The sequence below is a fragment of the Mesoplodon densirostris genome, chromosome 14 (assembly GCF_025265405.1).
Source record: "Mesoplodon densirostris isolate mMesDen1 chromosome 14, mMesDen1 primary haplotype, whole genome shotgun sequence".
In the NCBI taxonomy this organism is placed as follows: Eukaryota; Metazoa; Chordata; class Mammalia; order Artiodactyla; family Ziphiidae; genus Mesoplodon; species Mesoplodon densirostris.
Genome location: NC_082674.1, coordinates 32,125,557 through 32,138,523, shown reverse-complemented (window position 1 = coordinate 32,138,523; position 12,967 = coordinate 32,125,557).

Genomic DNA, 12,967 nt, shown 5'->3' with positions numbered 1-12,967 from the left:
GAGTGTGATGTTTTAGCAGATGGTGGCTCATTAATTGCCATACCTAACTGTATTCCCCGCCTTATCTGTGTGTCTGGATACTGGCTTTCTAAGTTGAGGGCTAGTTCAGCTCGTTCAGGCCATGTTTGACAACCAAGGCAGAGCTGGACATAAGTAAGATAGGTATCTACTCTCTCTGATTCACAGCAGCCTATGACGCTGCCCAGGTGAACAAAATCTATTGTTTCCAGGTATCTCTCCTTTTTCTTACCCTTGAACCTCATCTCTGAGTTGTATCTACTCAGAGGCACCAAGATCTGGGGGATACACGTGCATTGGAGTCAGACCACCTATAAATTCCAGACCTAATACTTCTTACCTGCTCATCCTTAGCTAGTTACCTAACCTCTCTGAGCAAGTTCTGAAAAACAGGGATATCAACATCTACCTCTCAGGATTAATGAGTCATCATTACCACATGCTGAATATGTTTCCTCCCACCCTTCCCTACTCCATCCACGTAAACACAGAAACATGCTTCAGAAAACCCACAGCCTAATCATATTAAGCCCACGTCATTTAAATGTCATAAATACAAATAGCTAAATAAGTTATTGATGACATGATTTTTTTCATGTGACTTATTATTCATCTTATTCTTGTAGGAGAGGCAACCTACTATTCTTTTTTTTTTTTTTTTTTTTTTTTTTTTGTGGTACGCGGGCCTCTCACTGTTGTGGTCTCTCCCGTTGCGGAGCACAGACTCCGGACATTCAGGCTCAGCAGCCATGGCTCATGGGCCCAGCCGCTCCACAGCATGTGGGATCTTCCCAGACCAGGGCACGAACCCGCGTCCCCTGCATCGGCAAGCGGACTCTCAACCACTGCGCCACCAGGGAAGCCCCAACCTACTATTCTTGTTTGTTAACATGTAGTGAGCACCTGTGGGCCAGGGAGAGCGCATTCCCAGCATAGGGAACTGCCAGTGCAAAGGTCCTGAGGCATGAAAGAGCTTTGTATCACTGAGGAACTGGAAGGACACCACTGTAGCTACAGAGTAGTGGATGAGCCAGTGAGCAGTATGAGATTCAGTTGCAAAGTTGGTCAGTAGCCAGTTCACACATGGCCTAGAAGGGCATCCTACGACGTTTGGACTTCGGTCATAAGAAAACCTTTGCAGAGTTTTAAGGAGGGGAGGGGCACGAGTTGATCCATATATTAAACGTCACAGACGACTAAGTGAAAAATGAACTGGGGCTGGGGATGGGAAGTATGAAAGCAGGGAAACCAGTCAGGAGGCTATTGCAACAGTTCAGACAAGGGATGCGAGTAGCTCAGACTAAAGACACAGCAGTGGAGGAAGAGAGGTGGGTCGAGGTTGAACTCATGGAATTACTGGGAGTCCAGATGAGGAAAAGGAAAAATCAAGAACCAGGCCCACATTTCTGGTTTGAGTGTTTGAATGGTGGTATCATGAAGTGAGGTGTGGAACATTCTTGAGAACAAAGTAAAAAATTCTGTTTGGGGGCTTCCCTGGTGGCGCAGTGGTTGAGAGTCCGCCTGCTGATGCAGGGGACGCGGGTTCGTGTCCCGGTCCAGGAAGATCCCACATGCCGCAGAGCGGCTCGGCCCGTGAGCCATGGCCAATGGGCCTGTGCGTCCGGAGCCTGTGCTCCGCAACAGGAGAGGCCACAGCAGTGAGAGGCCCACGTACTGAAAAAAAAAAAAAAAAAAAAAAAATTCTGTTTGGGGCCTGTTAAGTTTGAGATGCCATTTAGAAATCTCAACTGGATGTATGAATCTGAGAGTAAGGGCAGCAGTCTGGAAGGGAAGATTTCGATTGTAGAATGTCAGCAGATAGGTGTTAAATGCATGTTGATATTTAAATTCACAGGACTAGGTGAGATTGCTTAGGGGAGAGTGTGGCTAGAAAAACTAGTAGGTTCAGGTCAAGGCAGGCTTGAAGACACTGGAGCATTAAAACCTCCATGGGGGGAGGAAGAGCCACAAAGAAGACCAGGAAGGAAGGTAGGTAGGAAGCCAAGAAAATGCATGTCCTCAAAGCCAAGGCAGGGGAGTCTAACAATATGCTTTGATGACACAGCAACAAGACATAGAGTCTGGGCTGTGGGGTCGGAGGGACTTGGGCTCAAATTCTATGTGAATATGTTGTGGGGAGCAGGATTTGCTTAGCCTCTCCAAGCCTCTGTTTCCTCATCTATAAAATGGGGACCAGAGTAATAATAGAGCTGCTATGAGAATCAAACACACAATGAAAATAAAGCATTAGCAACATACTGAATGTAAAGGCTGACATGTAATAAGGGCCCTGTGTATATGGCAGCTGTTGTGATTGTTGTTATTTATCATCTCCAACAATAATATCTGGTGGCTGCTCACATCTGCAGGTCATGATCCTCATGAGGTACAGAACGTTACTCTCCCAAGGGTTGTACCCCAGTGAAAAGCCTGGAGGCTTACCATAAGGCTCCTGCAAACATAAATCATCTATAGCATTGGTGGAATGACGGGCGTTCAAAAGTGCAAGAAACCATTATGCTCTTTCAATAGGCTATATTGTTATGAGCCCATAAAGGGGTTCAATGGTGTTTTGTAAATAACCAAAATGAACTGCTAGAGTACAACAAGGTATCTCCAGTCCTCAAGGTCTCTAAATGGACTAGAGAGAAAGGCCTCTGTAGAAAGTGACTGCCCATTTTTATGGAAACAAAACACGTTAGGGGAACCTAGGTAGAACCTGGATGTCCCCTCCCCGTGCAAGGGGCTGGGAAAGCCCAGAGAGGACAGGGGGACATTAAGCCAGCTGTAAACAGCATCTGGATGAGAGGAGAAAAAGAGACAGCCTCCTCTAAAAAGGGGCAGGCAGAAAAAGGCAGACTCAGGAAGGACCCAAGACCCAGCCAGGATGCGGCTCCTAGAAGCCAGAAGGCAGCTCTCCACAAGTGATGAGAGACCCAAACTTTGCCCACGTGACTGAAGTCAACATTCACATCTGGAATGTCACCAGGGGACGAAGATTGAGTCAAATGACTCCGAATATGTGAATTCAACCCAGGTCTGGAGGCATTTCCCCCCACTTCAGAGAGCAACATCACCACCCCGGACAACTCAGTTTTTTTCTTCAGTTCTTGATCTGGATAAGCCTCTTGAAAAATTACTTGAGTCCAGGTAATCATTAGCCAGTATGTGAACAGCTATTATGAATCAGATACTCCGAAGAACACAGAACAATGTGTCGTGTTCTTTACAGCTCTTGGCATGCCAGTATTTTATCAGGCACTGTGGCGTGTAATCATCTGCTGTGCACAGTGCTTGGAGAACCATCCTGTTCTTTTGGAAGGAGTCACCAGTTTGGCAGGACTTGGTACACACCTCCCCACAGCCACACCTGAACCCCTGTAATGAATGGGTGCCACATGGCACTGATGGTCACTCAAGTGGAGAAGCAGATGAAAGCTTGAGGACAAATTACTATCTCACCTCTGACTACTGGTATAGAGAGGCAGGACCTTGTCAGGGTCAGATTTATGAGGCCGATTAAAAAAGAGAGAAAATGTACCAATGGCCAAAAAGGAGTCCAAGTAGGTGGCTTTGATGTATGAGTTCCATCTGCCTAATTTATTTGGTGTCTGTAGTCTGCATGTGATCAAGAGCCCTGGACTAGGTGAGTGGCAAGTCAGGGAGGGGGCTGACAGTGGGGGAGATGTCACTTAGTGTTTTCCAGCCAGGCCACCATGTGCCCTTATGAGCCCCGCTGAGACAAAAACACAACAGAAAGGGATTCTCTCCAAAGAATCGTGGAATTTAGCCAAAAGAAATCCCTGAAGTTTCACAGTGAAGTTTAATCCCCACTTCAGGACTTTCTGAATATTTAGGGAAATGCTTCCATTTCTCAGTTTCCTTTTCTGAACGCTGCCTGGCTTTTTTGGTCCTGAATAATGTGGACATAGTTTGAATTACTTCCTTTTTCCATCCTCACTCAGCAGTTTACCCTTTTCCATATCAACCACTTTTGCAAAGAAGACCAGGTTCTTTGTGTCAATAAAATGACAATTGAAAATGGCTCTCACGGCAGTATTGTTAACTGGGTTTATAGAACACTCTTTTAAATGTTGTATTTGGTAGCAATGACAGCAAACTCTAGATACAGAATCCTGAAAGGGGGAGGTCAACACAGACTAGAGCCAGGATCAGGACTAAGGAGCTTTGGAGAGGAGGAGCTATCGGAAGTACTCTAGAGACAAAGGAAAAGAGGTGACAATACAAACAGTGTGTGATCAAGAAACGTTAGAGGGGGCTGCCCTGGTGGCGCAGTGGTTAAGAATCCGCCTGCCAACGCAGGGGACACGGGTTCGTGCCCCGGTCCGGGAGGATCCCACATGCCGCGGAGCAACTAAGCCCATTTGCCAAAACTACTGGAGCCTGTGCTCTAGCATCCATGAGCCACAACCACTGAAGCCCACACGCCTAGAGCCCGTGCTCCACAACAAGAGAAGCCACCACAAGGAGAAGCCCAGGCACCACAACGAAGAGTAGACCCCGCTTGTCACAACTAGAGAAAGCCCACACACTGCAACGAAGACCCAACGCAGCCAAAAATAAAATAAATAAATTTTTTTTAAAAAGAAAGAAATTTTAGAGGGACTTTCCTGGTGGTGCCGTGGTTAAGAATCTGCCTGCCAATGTAGGGGACACTGGTTTGAGCCCTGGTCCAGGAAGATCCCACACACCGCAGAGCAACTAAGCCCATGCGCCACAACTACTGAGCCTGTGCTCTAGAGCTCACGAGCCACAACTACTGAGCCCGTGTGCCACAACTACTGAAGCCCGTGTGCCTAGAGCCCATGCTCCGCAACAAGAGAAGCCATGGCAATGAGAAGCCCCCACTCGCCACAACTAGAGAAAGCCCACACACAGCAACAAAGACCCGACAGTCAAAAATAAATTAATTAATTTAAAAAAAGATGGTTAGCATAAATTAAATAAAAAAGAAATGCTAGCTATGTACTATTATTCTATAAATCAGTAGGTAAAAACTGCACAAAATAAGCAGCATATCAAGTGGTAGGCACAGGTCAGAGTTGGTGGGAACAATTATCCCCCAGCCTGGTTCAGCATGGGTTTGGGTATTTAAAGATCTAGATGGCTTATGCTTAGGAGAATGGCGGCTTCCACGGTTTCCCTGATCTTCCTGCCTACTACTTCCCACCTACAGTCATGGAGCTTTTATGGATTTATAGAATAATAGTATGGAGCTGACATTTGTTGATCACATACCAGGCATTGTTCTAAGCACTTTATATGGTTTTGCACTTAATCCTTGTAACAGTTATCATCATCATCATCATCCTCATCATCCTCATCATCCTTATTTTATAAATGAGGAAACTGAAGCACAGAAAGGGTAAATAACTTGCCCAAGGCCATACCCTTAGTAAGTGGCAGAGCCAGCACTGAACCCTGCATGCTATGACTCCAGGGCCTGCACTCTTACCTGTTATTTGTATCATTACAGAGAGAGGACAGTGTTTTAGACCAGCTGATAATAGTAGAATGACAATGAGTGGTTGGATTCCAGATAGATATTGAAAGTAGTGCCCACAGGATTTGCTGATGGTGAGAGAGAAAGAAAGGGACTGGGTGGAGTTGTCATCAGTGGACACGGGGACACTATGGGATGTGCAGGTTGGAGCAGTGACACTCTCAAGAGCTAGGTTTGGGATGCACTAATTGAGATGCTGATTAGATCTCTAAGTGGAGATGCTGAGTGAGCAATTGGAAACACACATCTAGGGCTTGGGGAAGGGGTTCAGGCAAAGAGATAAATTTGAGGGCCAACAGAAGCCACATATAGATGGGACTTTAAACCATGAGACTGGATGATGTCACCCAGGGAGTGAGTGTTGATAGAAAAGAAAAAAGGGCCAAGGACTGAGACATGGAAATCTGCTACAAGTTGAGAAGCATGACAAGTTGAGTAAGAACTAGCAAAGGAGACTGGAGGGGTATGGACAGAGAGACAGGAGAGGGTGGGGTCTGGGACACCAAGTGAAGAAGGTGCTTCAAATAGAAGAGAGTTGTCAAGGTCACAACGTTTCTGATTGGTCAAGCAAGATGAGAAGTGAGAACTGACCACTGGATTTAGCAAAGGGGAGGTCTTTGGTGACCTTAGTGAGTGCATTTTCAGTAGACTGTTGGGGATGTAAGCTCAACTGGAATGCATTCAAGACAGAATAGGAAGAGAGAAGTTAGAGCAGCGCAGATAGATCACTTCTTCAAAGGAGTTTTGCTGTAAAGGGAAGGAGAAAAAATGAATAGCTAGAGGCAGGAGTGGGATTAAGAGAGGTTTGTTTGTTTGTTTGAAGATAAGAAGATAACAGCATGCTTATGTGCTGATGGAAATGATCCAGGAGGGATGGAGAAATTGATACAGAAAAGAGAAGCAGAAATGCTGGAGTGGGATCTGGTAGATAAATGGAGAGGTTGTCTTAGGTAGGTACCTGCAGAGTTCATCCATAGTAACAGTGGAAAGAAAGAAGGACATGGTGACAGGTGCAGGAAGATGAGTGGGTGGATGATTGGACCTTATGGAAGTTCTCTGCTGATTTGCCATGTGCTCTGCAAATGTTAATGTGTTCAGAGGAAGGAGAAATCTTAAAAATGGAGACGGCCAAAGAAGTATTGATGGGGAGATTGGGACTTGAGCTTCAAAAGATCTATGAGAGTAAATAGGTGGTGAAGGAGATAGTATGTCGGGAATGGAAAACCATGTGAACCCAGAGATAGTAATGAACAAGGTATGTTCATGGGATAGTGAACATCCTGGTCCTCCTAGAATTTTTGTCATGAAAAGTTTGATAAACTTGGAAATATTGATTAGATTCAGACAGCAGAGGGTTTAAACAACACTAAGATCTTAGGAAATGAAGAAAGGAAGAATGACATGATGGAAGAAGAGAGATTAGGAATTAATCTAGCAGTGGTGGTAAAGTAAGTGCTGAGAAGGACTTCAGATCACCCAGGCCAGGGTGATGAGAATCACGAGGGCAGCACTGGAAGCAAAGGAAGAGATGCCAGAAACATTATGAATACAAATAGTGAATAAGTCTGGGCTTTCCTGGTGGCGCAGTGGTTGAGAGTCTGCCTGCCGATGCAGGGGACACGGGTTCGTGCCCCGGTCCGGGAAGATCCCACATGCCGCGGAGCGGCTGGGCCCGTGAGCCATGGCCGCTGAGCCTGCACGTCCAGAGCCTGTGCTCCACAACGGGAGAGGCCACAACAGTGAAAATAGTGAATAAGTCAACCAAACGGGATAAAAGAAGTCAGACACCAATGCTGGAATTCAGGCCAAGACTATTAGGATCATGATGGATCTGTTGACTAAAATGAATAAAAAAACTTTATAGAAGCAAGTCGGTACATAAATCAGAAAGGAGAAGAGAGTTGGAGATTTAAGCTCTGGCCACTTGGGTTTGAGAGGACAGAAGGATACCTGTGTAGAAATGTCCACCAAATAGGTAGAAAAGTAGATTCGGCAGGTATCTATGCAGAGGCAAACATGTTCAGAAGTCTGTGGGAGTCTGGGTAGAAAAGAAGAGCAGAGGTCGTGTCTGGAGGTGGGGGCTGGGTGGAGGACGAGGGACCAGGGTCTGGCAGCATGGTGTGAGTGACTCAGGAGAGCCACACAAGCCAGGGATGGGGAGTTTCAAGAAAGGCCTGGTCAACGGTGTTGAGAATCATGGGAATATCCAATAGCAGATAGAAAAGTGAGAAAGTGTCTCAGTGACATAATACCTGGGGCCTTCGGCAGGTCATCATCAATAGAGGAGTTAAGGCAGGAGCCACACTTCTGAGGTCTGAGGGATGGATAGAAGATGAAGGAAAAAAAGGTAACACGTTGATTAATTTTCAGAGAACTCTGGCAGTCAAAGGCAGGAGGGAATCATTCTACAGCTAGGGAGGTCAGGAAGAATAAAGTTTCTTGAAGGCAGAGGAAGCTCCTGGATGTTTGAAGGAGAGACATGGAGAAGGAGAAAAGAAAGTTACTCCTAAACCTTAAAGTAGTAATTTGAATAAAGAAAAATTGTGATGGAACTGATAATATTATTATTACTTGCCTATAATAAAATTTCACTTATCACAAACTGATTTGATGTCAAATAGAGCATTTTTAAAGATCTATGGCTGTCCCATTAGATCCGAGGGAGACAAAAAAGGTAGGTCTAAAGGTAGAAACTTCTTTTTTCTGTCTCAGTGAGGGTATCGACTTTGTGGTGTGGTAGGATAGAATAATCTGCCCACTCCACCCCTGGGACCTATGAATGTGTTACCTTACGTGGCAAAAGGGACTTGGCAGATGTGATTAAGCATCTTGAAATGGGGAGTTTATCCTGGATTACTCCAGTGGGTCCACTCTAATCACATGCATTCCTAAAACCAGAGAACATTTCCTGGGTACCGTCAGAGAGACGTGTAAAATGGAAAAAGTGTTAGAGATGCATTGTTGCTGGTGTTGAAGATAGAGGAAGTAGACCGCAAGTCAAGGAATGCAGGAAACCTCTCGAAGTTGGAAAAGGCAAGGAAACAGATTCTCCCCTAGAGCTTTTAGATAGGAATGCAGCCCTGCTGATACCTTGGCTTTAGCCAGGTGAGACTAACTTTGGACTTCTGACCTACAGAACTGTTAGGTAATAAATTGTCTTAAGTCCTTAAGGTGGTGGTAATTCGTTATAACAGCAATTGGAAACTAATACTTTAGTTAAATTGCTTTCTTTGTAGGACGGTAGCCCACAGTTCTCCACTACTTCCCCTCCTCCCTGACCCTGTTCCCCCTTCGATCATGCTCCAAGGTTCTACTGAATTCCAGCAGACATGACAATTAAAATTCCTAACAGCTGGAGAGTGAATGCCTTGGCCAATCCTCCTGCACCGCAGGCATCCGTCTTCTCCAGGCATTCATTTCAGCTGAACACTCATTCCTTCGCCCGAGGTGCTACTCTGCCTGCCATCCAGGAATGGGAAAGGCTGGAGAATGACTATGGGTGGATGCTCCAGGAAGCAACAGAGAAGCCTGAGCGCCAGCGATGTCACAGGAAAGATACATAGGGTGAGCTCTTCAGATTTGTGCAGAGCAATGAGCTCTTTCCTGTATCAAACAGCTGGAAGGATTTTTTTTTCACCTTCACTTTGAATGCAGTCAGAATGGATTTCCACCTGAAAAGAATTTAAAAGAATGGAGCATATGTAGCTATTGCCCTGATTACCAGAACCAAGTTATCAAAGCCCTAGAGGTTGCTTTGAACTGTGAACATGGACTCTGAAAAAGGACCCAAGTATCTTGAGAGTTACTTATAAGGCAGGTGTGTACTGAATGAGGAGTGTTGATCCAGAGGAAGAATTTATTGCACAGGAGGAAGGAAAGACATCAAGGTTAACTAGTAGATGTAAAAGGAGCTAAGTTAATAAATCCAGGGGAATGTGGACAGGTCATGAATACTTCATGGAGAAACAGCCAAAAGCAAACAGACAAAAGAAAAGGAAGGAGACACTGAAGAATGTTTCTATTCTTAGCACCGTAACAGTGAAGGGTGTGAAGAATACAGTTGGGATGTAGACATAAAGCACAGAAGGTCTGCCCCAGTCACTGCTGCATTGGGGCTTATTTCCCTTGTTAATGATGTTATGACAAGAGGAAAAGCGTATTAGGTTGGTTATTAGAAACTGGGTTACGTGTGTCCAATTGGCACCATTTTGAGAGGAGATCTGAGCAAGGGTTTAGAGGAAGGTGGCTGTGCAGCCATGAGCGAGGTCATGAAAGAAAGGAATTAGTTACCCCTAAGAGGTTAATAAGCTGGACTCTTCCAACAGAGAGAGCTTCTGGCTCAGAAACCACCCCACCCCGGCCCCGTCGCTTCTCTGGCTGGACCAGCAAATGGGTATAAAACATGTTTATGTATAAGCATTGTCTTGCCAGACCTACAGGGGAGAAAATTCTCGGAACACAGGCCGGGGGTGCTCTGTAGAAGCCAGTGGCTCGCCCCGTCTCACTGGTGTTCAAGAGGGTGTGCCCGCCCCGTGGGTACGTGCAGAAGAGGATAGAGTCAAGTGGCACTCACCGTTCACTGTAAAAATAAGGCCAGTGTTCAATAATACATGTGGGCTAAGTTTTTAAGTAGACTTGCTCAAGGGTATCATACATTACAGCACACAAATCTATTGATCCTGATGATGTCTTTACATAAGTCATTCCTGAAAAAGTGAAGGATGTGTGCTCATTTGTACGTTGTTCAGAGATCTCAAACTAGACCAGGGAAGGGGCAGGTGCTGGGAGTGGAGGGGCGATAATGTGATAAATCCTGTTCAACTTTAAGATGCATTTTTGTTGAAAGTCCATGGTACTTAAATTAAGGTTTATGTTTTGTCTTCCTATACCTTGATTAAAGGTATGTGTATATATCAGCTTGCACTCACACATATTTGTAAGTATGTACTACCTCTCAATATACATAAGTTAATAATGTGTGTATGTATAGGGGGGTGAGGTGGGAGGGGCTAGAAAATCCCCCCACTAAGAACCCACTGCCACCTGTTAATTGTATAGTTTCATTGCAGGAGAACTGAAGAAATAAACTGTTAATTGTATAGTTTCATTGCAGGAGAACTGAAGAAATAAACTATCTCAAAGGACGAAGTGATCTGGTGGTCTTGGAAGAAAACACGTACAAGCCTTTCCCAGACTTACTAATGCCAAACCAGTGATCCACGATGAAAGTGTGCTATGTCAGTACACATAATATTATACAGAATGATAGGTTATATACCCAATTTTTATTAGCACCGCTGCTTGACAAATCTTTGCTACCTTCTAAGGCTACCCTAATTTAGATCAGCCTGTAGCATGCCTTTTTATTCTGAAGCTTGGACACCTGGGGTCTTGTTGACCCTGGAGAGACTGCCTCTCCCAGGGCCAGCCAATTCCAGGGAGAATGAAGGACCGGGTCAGGAGCACGCCTTTCATATGCAAACCAACCCACTCAGAGCCATGGGAGCCTAACCACCTCCTTTATTGGGCTTCTGCACGCTGAGCCGCTGTCCCCCTGCCCTAATACCAAAGAGCCAGAGACAGCCCTTATATCCCAGAACCCACTGGAATTATTCAAACTAGTCAGTGCTAAACTTGTTTACCCTGCCTCACCTGTTTCTCCCCGCGGAAACCACAAAGAGGGCTCTTGCCCTTGTTTTCCCCTTGGTCCTTCCGCCTCCTGACTGATTTTGCCGCTTCCTTGCGTTCTCCTCCCCCTCCCCCAGGCATGGCGGAGCCCCTCCCCTTGGGAACTGTGAGTAACAAACTAATTTTTCAGTGACAGTCAACTCTTGATCTATTGTCCTCACCATTCCTGAATAAAAACAAAAAGCTATGTCTTAAAATACAGCCCGGGCTTCCCTGGTGGCGCAGTGGTTGAGAGTCCGCCTGCCGATGCAGGGCACTCGGGTTCGTGCCCCCGTCCGGGAAGATCCCACATGCCGCGGAGCACTGGGCCCGTGAGCCATGGCCGCTGAGCCTGCGCGTCCGGAGCCTGTGCTCCACAACAGGAGAGGCCACAACAGTGAAAGGCTCGCGTACCGCAAAAAACACAAAAAACAAAAAAACAAAAAACACAGCCCTACAGGGGTAGGTTCATGAAAATTGTGTTGATTAGTGAAAAGATTAGGCATCGGTTGCTTGGGAGACGGTACTAATAAGACCAATAGTTCAGTCATAGGAAAAGTAAATTTCTTTTACGACCCATTGCCAAATATTTACACTGCAGATCCAGTTATTAGCAAACATTTATTTAGAACTACCATGTACCAACTAGACCTGTATAAAACCATCTCTCGACTCTAATTCACGTGGAATGCTTATATAAGTAGCTGGAATTACCAAGGCCAGGAAAGAAGAACCACAATTCACCTCCGGTGGGCCATGACCATCTGTGCCACCTGGGATGGAGGGAAGGCCATAGCAGGGATGTGACCATATCACCTTGGGCTCCTTCCAACCAATCTGCAATAATTTGTCCTTTGAATCACTTCACAAATATACAGGCTTTAACTTCACACCTAAATATGCTAATAGAAAGAATGACTGCCCTGTCTTTACAATGTATCTTTAAACACATCCATAGAATTGTCCCAAAGTTAATTGCAGGGTGTTAGATAGGGAGATCTACTTGGTTTCACTTCAACAATTGTATACTTTTATACTTGGAGAACTTCACCATCCCAGTTGCATAGTTGAGGGATCTGAGACCTAGAAAAACAGTGACTTTTCTAGAATTAATGGCTAACTGGGGATAGAATCCCTATTTGACTCCTACTGCAGTTCTGCCTTAATTGTGTGATTTAGAGCATATCTCCAAACTTCCCTGAACCCCAATTACTTTTTCTGAAAACAAGGATACTAGTACCCCTTCACAGCTTTGTTGTATTATTCAAGATGTGAAAAGTGCTTTGTAAACCATAAAATAGGAAATGAATAATGAATGTTATTAATAGTATCACTAAGCTGTTAGAACAAAGGGGTCAGGCCAATCAACAACTTGGACTCATAGTTGCACCTTCTCTTAAAAGACAGAACACATATTCCTAGAAATACACTCGGATGAAATGCTTCATTCAAGAGCCTGGAGCAATGATGGCACCTCTGTTTGTAATTATGGATGTGTATTCTTTTTGGCTACTGTGTAATCCCAGGATTACTCTGGGCATCTTGACTGAAAAGCTTTTAAATTATTTTATCTCCTTTTTGCAAATATATATTTAGTTACAAAAGTAATACATGTGAACTGCAAAATTCCCAGTAAAACAGAAATGTAGAAAGACAAAGTGATGATCCTTCCCTCAGCTTTCCCAATTCCAGTCCCCCAGGGCAGCACTGCTACACACACATAATTTTTTAAACACAGAAATGGGATCATGATAGATA